Below are 8,581 nucleotides of genomic sequence, written 5' to 3' on the forward strand. Positions count from 1 at the left end.
GTCACAGAAGGTCAGTAAAACCAGGAACCTGGAGTGACTTAACAGAAGGGAAGTGTGAAACACATGGGTACCTCTCCAAGGACACACAGGAAGCTGAAAGGCAAAGGTTTTAGGTTAGAAACTAAGATTTTTGTTTCTGATGACATACCTGAACTCTTAAGCCCAGGTTCATATTACCAACGAAGCAAGATTTGGGGCTGGGAAAAATGACTCATTTCCCTCAGTCAGGAAGATGTTTACAGCACAAACATGAGGATCTGAGTTCAAGCCTCTAAGGTCATATAAGAAGGCAGAGCAGAGTGGTGCATGCTTCTAAGCCCAGCAGTGTGGACACAGAAACAAGGAGGTGCCTGGAGCTTGCTGGCCAGCCAGCTTAACTGACTCAGTGACCTCCAGGTTCAGTAAGAGACTGTCTCAGAGACCTACTGAGGACCATACCTGAGGCCATCCTCCGGCTTTGCCACACACATGCACACATACATGCACATATGCATGAATATGCACACAGGTTTGGTACACATGCACAAAATAAATAAAAGGAAAAGGGTCTCTTTACCTTCCTGAGAACCAAGTCCTGGTTTTCAGTCCATTTTCTTTCTTCTTGGACTTTGCACTCTCCTTCCCATTCATTTAATACTGTTTAATTACTTCCTCAATAGCTCCAGCTGCTCATTACTTCTCTCTGCACTCGTGGACACAATAGGATGACGGAGGGGGTTCTGTTGATCAGTATCTGCAATGCACTGAGACTGATGAATGAACCACTAACCACACCATCACCATCACCGATAACAGCAGCAAACTCAGCTCCCATTTATTGAACATCTATTACATACCAGGGATTCTGTAATGAGCAGAAGAGATGCCTCAGTCAGTAAAGCACTTTGCCACACGAGTATGAGGACCTGAGTTTGGTTCCCTGGAACCCACAAAGCTACATCCAACAACACATACCTATAATCCCAGGACTGGAGCAATGGAGGCAGGAGAATACCTAAGGTTTACTGGCCAGCCAGCCTAGCTGAATCAGTAAGCTCCAGGTTCAGTGAGAGACCCTGCCTCAAAAAATAACGTAAAACATAACTAGAGAAGACAGCCAAAATTAAATTCTGGCCTCTCTAGAGATACATGTGAACATATAGCCAAACACATACACGTACACATGTATGCATGCACACACAATACATACCACATGTATACAATGTTCACATTCACACACATGTACACACATGCGCATATGCACACACATGTACACACATGCATATGCACACACATAGCAGTACAGACAGACCTCAAGGATGACACCCAAAGTTGACCTCTATCCTCTATACACAGGCACACATATATGCACCATGTATTTGCACATGTACATGAACCCATATACACGTGCATATATGCACTCACATACATAATATAAAGGAGTGATCCTTTTGTACAGCTTTCAAGTCTAGTTATCACAGCCATTCCCTGTCTCCAAAAGTGACGACGCCTCCGCATCACATGGCTTACAATGCTGGGTTGTTTGTCTGCATTCCACCTTCCTTCCAGTAATTACACAAAGAGAAAAGAGTTTGTATTATTTTGGGGGAGGTGCACTCAGCATTTCAACTCTACTAAGAAAGGGCATAGTAGTTTTGGCAAGGGAGACAATTTCATTGGAATTTCATGACTTGCCAAAGATCAGAGCTGTTGAGCTAGCGGGGGGTGGGACCCTGAGCCAGATGACTGAGATGGCTCTCAGACAGCTCACACAGAAGAAATTCCACAAGGCTCTCTTATGCCATGGCTGTTGATGACCCATTTGGCCCCCATGTATGGTGAGTCACTGAGACAGGATCAAGAACCAGCCAGGGAAAGCCAGCTGTGTGATTATATGGGATCTCTGTGAGGTAGGGGAATAAATAATACAAGGGTCTTAACTCACAAGCTGTGACACCATAACAAGATATGTCCATAGGTTCTACAACCTGCCTACTTGAGACCCTGAAGCTGACACTGACCAAAATGTATTTTTACTGTAATTGGCCTGGCAGGGATAAATTTATTCCCAAGAGACCCTTGTGCCTCTTTGGCTATCAGATGATTGAAACAACTCTTAAGAAACCAGAATTCCTCAGGAATCTTATGTGAGGAAAGAGAGAGCCTAAATCAGCCTGGGCCAGCCAGAGGGGGAGCTTTGTTGGACCTCCTTACAGAAGAGACAATGATTGGTTAATAGTGGGCTGGACCAAACCTTCACCAGGGACTACTTAGACAGGCAGGACTCTGGCCACCACAACCTCACTTCCTGACCCTGAAGATGGAGGTGCTGAGTTGATCTCTTTGTCTCTCTTCCCAAAGTGGCTGCACTAATTAAATCTACCTTGAGTGTTTTTCACTATTACTTTGGCTGTCTTAATGGGCTTAGAGGTGGCCAAACCTGGCTTGTTCGGGTACAGATTGTCTCTGCATGTCCAGTAACACTTGTGGCCTAAGGAGATGACAATCTTAACTAAGTGTTTTCCTTAGGCCACAAGTCTAGGATTTGGTGAATGCCAAAGATGAAGGCAGTCAAAAATTTGAATTGGATTTCTGGGAGATGTTCTAGACACTATTCAACTAGGCTTTCTGTTTTGTTTATTTTTAATTTTGAATAAAATAGCTGAAACAGCTTCCCTGTTTAGTTAGATATAGATCAGGGGTCTTTTAATGGTGTCTCCACCTAGTTAGTCTCAAAGCTTTTATTTGCAAAAGAAGACCTTATTTAAAAGAAAATGGGGGAGGGTGGGAAATAATTCAGTTTGTAAAATACTTGCCATACAAATATTAGGACCCTAGTTCAATTTCCATAAAAAGTTGGGCATGCAGGCCGGACATCAGGAAGGTAGAGGTAAGGTGGATCCCTGCCCTCACTGGCCAGCCAGCCTAATTTCATCAGGGAGCTCCAGGCCAGGGGAAAAATAAAAAGAGTGGCTCTTGAGACAGACATCAAAAGTTGTTCAAAATGCAGGCACAGACATCTGTGCACATACAAGTACACACATGTGCACATACACAAACACATACACAAATATAAATCAAAACAAATGTGGCCAATGTACTCTTAGCCAGTTTTGTGATCAGCAGCCCTTTCTGTTGTCCCAGAGGAAAGTGGGCTGGGTCCGAAAGGCTTGAAAACTCTTCTTGCTGAAGCTGAGTAGAGGTGATTTCTTAAAATGCCAGGCAGTGGTGGCGCAGGACTTTAATCTCAGATCTCAGAAGGCAGAAGCAGGCAGATCTCTCAGTTCAAGGCCAACCTGGTCTACAGAGTGAGTTCCAGGACAGCCAGGGCTACACTGAGAAACTGCCTTGAAGATAGATAGATAGATAGATAGATAGATAGATAGATAGATAGATAGATAGATAGATAGATGGATAGATTAAAAACAAATAAACAGAAAAAAATCTCAAAACCTCAAAATCATTCAGTTCAAACCACACATTTGGCCTTTGGATACTGTTTGGCCAGTAGACTTCTCTTCCTTGGAGAGACACAGGTCACCTGAGGGTCACACACCACTAATGTGGAACCTGGAATCCAGCCTTACTGTGTGAATGGGTCTTGAGCCAAGTGTCGCTATGGTCATTTGACTTCAGAAAAGCAACCCTTTCAAACCACTATAAAAAGCTTCTTAGAAGGGAAGTCTAGGTTTCACGGGACATAGGATTGTGGTAGGTGGTCTCTCTCTTCCTCTTCCCCACCCCCATCCACTTCCTTTGTTTCTTTTAGTTTGCTTTTCCTTCATTTGTAATTTTTTCATTTCCTTATGCACGTTTGGCTCTGTCATAGGACATCTGGGTTTGTGGTGTGTGTGTGTGTGTGTGTGTGTGTGTGTGTGCACGGGCAAAAGAGCATGTGCATATGTATGTACATACATGTGAAGGCCTGGGGCTGAATTCCACTATTCTTACTTGAACCAGTATCTTACTTGATTGTTCTTCATTTTTATTTACTAGGATAGGTGTCTCATTGAATCTGGAACTCTCTAATTCTGGCTTATCTGGCTAGCCATCTTGTCCAAGGGAGCCGCATCCCTGTTTCCGCGGTGTTGGGATTATGGTCAACTACCCAACTTTTCCATGGGTTCTGGAGGTACAAACTCCAGCACCTGGTCTTGTGTGCCAAGCACTTTATGTGCTGAGTTGTCTCCATGATACCGGGATTGGTTTTAAATGTTTGTTACATGTTTACCACTAGTGTTACCACTAGATCCTTTTTCTTTTAATTGTATTTATTTCTGGGAGGCACACATGCACTCAACTGTGCATGTATGGACACCAGAAAGTCATTTGCAGAAAATGGTTCTGTCCTCCTACCACACAGGTCCCTTTATAGGCTTGGCAGCAGCACCTTTATCTGCCAAGCCATTCTAATGCCCTCCATCAGAAGCAGCTTTCTTCTCTTTCTCTGTGCAGAAGCAGCCATGGATTTGGTTTGGCCTCTACGATCATGTGCACATGAGATAGACACACACACAAAAATACACACATACACATTTAAAACAATGAAAGTTTTTGCTTCTGTTCCAGTATATATGGACTTATACTCTTGGATGGTTACCCTTACTTGAGAAATAGAAGCGTCAGGATCAACAGTTCCGGAATCCCAAGATGAGTCAGAAGAAGGTGAAGGACAATGGTCTATCTAGCTGGTTAGCTTTAATTGTCAACTTGAGACATCCTAGAAAAATCTGGGAAGAATCTTAACCAGGAATTTGTACATCAGATTGGTTTATGGTCATGTCTGTGGGGCATTTTCTTCATTGGGTTAATTGAAATTCTTATTTCAATCACACTGTGGGTGAAGCCACTTCACTGGATGGACCATGGATTGAAGGAAAAGAAAAGAGAAGTTGAATACTAGTAGGTCTTCACTCATTCTCTCTGCTCTTGACTGTGAAGGGAATGTGACTAACTGCTTGAATTCCTGACTTGATTTCCCAGCAATGATGGACTGTAACCTCCAACTCTTACTTTATAGTTGCTTCTTTTCTGAGTGTTTTTATCATAGAAACAGACATGAAGCTAGAATGCTGGCTTTCATCAAAGTAATTGAGACAACAGTCACAGAATGAAGGCCAAGATTTCCTTCTGTATCCACCCAGCCATGAATCCAAGTGACAGGTCAATGAACTTCAGCCAAAGCAGCTTCTAAGCTTGTTGACAGCTGTCAGCATTGGATTGCCATTGAGCCAACCCTTGGCCTCTACAGGACCTTCAGCTCTTGTTCCTCTGTGACCTAATTAGGAAGGGTGTGCTCTCAAGGAGAGTAGAAGTTAACAAGGTTTGTAGGGCTCTTTCCAGGACAAGTGCTGGGGCAGAGGGAGGAGGCAATACTTGGCCTCTCCATGTCTACTCATTAATTATAGCTCTTGATCTGACAACTAGTATAATCATTTCTGTCCTGTCTTCAATAAGGTCACAAATACCAAATTGTAAAGTATCAAAAGTACACAGAAATAACTTCATAGTTATTCCTATTTGAGGCTTTTCAAAATATGCAAATATGATAGAACTTTAGTAAATGACAGATCTGCCTCAAAGCTGTACTTTTGGGGATATGCCAATATTTTAGATCTTTTTAATGATGCCAGCATCAATCTTAAAAGTAAAATGGTTTGGGGGATGTGGCTGAAGCAGTGAAACACTTGCAGTTAGGGTGAGGACCTAAGCTTGATGCCTAGCACTTGTGTAAAAATCCGGGTCTGCTTGTGTCTGCTTGTAATCCCAGCAGTAGGGAGGCAGAAACAGGTGAAGTTCTCTGGCTCACTGAAGTTCAGTGGCAAGCTGTAAGAAAGCCTGTCTCAAAACAAAACAAAACAAAACAAAACAAAACAAAACAAAACAAAACAAAACAAAACAAGGTGACCAGATTTGAAGAATGACACTGAAAGTCTACCAGTGGCTTAAACACACACAGAGAGGGAGAGGGAGGGGGAGGGGGAGAGGGGAGAGTGGAGAGGGAGAGGAGGGGAGAGGAGGGGAAAGGGGAGAGGGGAGAGGGAGGGAGAGAGAGCAGTTGAGTATCGTTTGGAGTTCAAGCTTAAATCAAAGTACAAGTACTTTTCTGTTCTCATCTACCAGTTGAATCAGCTCATGAGCATTTCTGTGAAACAGGTCATTTCTCTAAATGTTTTTTAAAAAATTGTTACATTTTATGTATCATTCCCTTCCCGTGTGTGTGTGTGTGTGTGTGTGTGTGTGTGTGTGTGTGTGTGTGTGTGTGTATGTGTGTATCCTTGCCATAACATGCCTCTGGAGTTGTGGGAATTGGCTCTCTCCTTCTACCATATGAATCCCAAGGACTGACCTCAGTCTTGATGGCAGGTACTCCTCCACCATCCTGCCAGCACCCTTAAATTTAGTCTAAGCAAGGGGAAGCCTAGTGCAGAAACCCAGGTGTCAACTGACTGACTACATTGAATGAGTTACATTGAGTTCCTTGAGGGGGGAACAAGCACCTAAGCAGGAAGTCAGGAACCAGGCCATTTGTCACATCCTGATGCACTGATCACTTGATAGTGAGGACTGGTGTCTTGGCCAATTCAGGTTGTACTATATATCATTTGTGCATTTGTATGCATGTTTCTGTATGTATACACATGTGGAAACCAGAGGATAACCTTCTCACTCCTCTGGTGCCATCTACCTTGATTTTTGAGACAGATTCTCTCACTATGGCCTGGAACACCTCAAGTCAGCTGGCCAGTAAACTCCAGGGATCCTGCCCCTCAAGAACTGGGATAACAAGCATGGACTGCCATGTCTAACGCTCGTACATGGGTTCTAGAGGATTGAACTCAGGTCCTCGTGCTTGTAAGGTAAGTACTTAACCAACAGAGCCATTTCTCCAGCCCTGTCTAACTCAACCATTTATAAATACCTCCCCTTTAAGATGACTCAGCAAGTGCCACTTGTCACCCACCCTAATGACATGAGTTCCATTCCCAGAACCCCCATAGTAAAAAGAAAATTGATTTGTACAGGTTGTCTTCTGACCTCACCAGGAAGGTGTAATATGTACCTGACACCACAGACATTAACTAGATGAATAAAATAAAAAAATAATGCAATAAAGTCACTATATAAATAATCTTGCCTTGCATCTTGTAAGGCATTCAACTTCTGCAACACAAAACAGGAACTCTCAGACTCAGAACTAAAAATGACACTGCTGAAGTTGCTCCTTGCATGGAAATTTATATTTGTGTGGACAAGGAAAGCTCATGACTTCCACTCGTGTGGTCAAATGCCACATCAAATGTTCTTCAGCCATAAACCAGAGTATATTGAATATCTGGTTGGTACCCATTGTTAGTACAAAAGCATTCTGGGAAAACAAAGGCCCAGCTAAACATCTTCATTGTGGGATCTTAGCAGCGTATGCACAACCTCTCAAACTCTGTATTTTCATAAATATATGGCTTAATATTTATAAACAATAGTCTTTACACCATAGCTTTGTTGATATAAAAGGAGTCAGTATGGATGAATCATACAGCGGTGTTATTTTTCAGCTACTACTAATTATTGTCCTTTCCGTGGAAGCTTTAACAAGTACCTACTGAAGCCTGCTCCCTCCCACTTGTTTACATACAGACCATTGCCCTAAATCTGCATTGCTTGAAAATTAATCTCCATCTTCAACAAACTAAACTGTTGTGGGTTTTTTTGTTATTTTTATGTTTTGTTTGGGGCTATTTTTGTTTGTTTTGTTGGTGGTGATTTTTGTAGACTACATTCTATTTGTTTGTTGTGTGTGAGAGAGTGCTTGTGCATACCCCAGTGCAAATTGGAGGTCAAAGGAAAACGTGTGAGTGAGTTCTCTCATGTAGGTCCCACAGATAGAACTCAGGTCATCGGGCTTGGCAGCACAGAGTTTCAGATATCCCAGGTTGACCTGTAAACTGCCATGCAAGCCTGGGCTGGTCTTGAACCTCCTGCTTGCACCCCTGGAATGCTAGAATTGCAGTCATACAGCACCACACCCAGTACATTCAGTGCTGAGATGGATCCCAGGGCTTCCTGAATGCTAGGCTCTATCCACTGAACCACCTCCCCAGTGTGAATGGAAATGTCAGTGCCCAAGTCATGCAATTTAATTGTTGGATTATGGTTGTGACAAGAGACAAGCACCGCACCCACGCGTGCTCGAGCTTTTCCATTTGTAAAGTGACTAGTAAGGACTTTCCTAGAAGGGAGGTACCCTCTTGGCTCTACCACTCTGCTCCTTGTGTCGGGCAAGTATTATGGCACAATTGCATCTTCATTTTAAAGAAACCTATTCATCTCAGAAGAAGACAAACTGTTGCCACCTAAAACTGTTGTGTGTATGCCTTCTCCCTCTGCTCCAGCATGTGCTGCACAAGCAAGAGGACCTGAATTTGGATTCTCAGGAGCCATGTAAAAACCGGAGAATGACCATGTATGCCTGCGAACCCAATGCTGTTGAGGGCCACTGAGGCTTGCTGGATACCAGTCTAGCTCCAGGTTCAGTGAGAGACTCTGTTGTCTTTTTTTTTTTTTTTTTTTTTTTTTTTTTTTTTTTTTTTTTTTTTTTTTT

The sequence above is a fragment of the Mus caroli genome, chromosome 1 (assembly GCF_900094665.2).
Source record: "Mus caroli chromosome 1, CAROLI_EIJ_v1.1, whole genome shotgun sequence".
NCBI classification, from domain to species: Eukaryota; Metazoa; Chordata; class Mammalia; order Rodentia; family Muridae; genus Mus; species Mus caroli.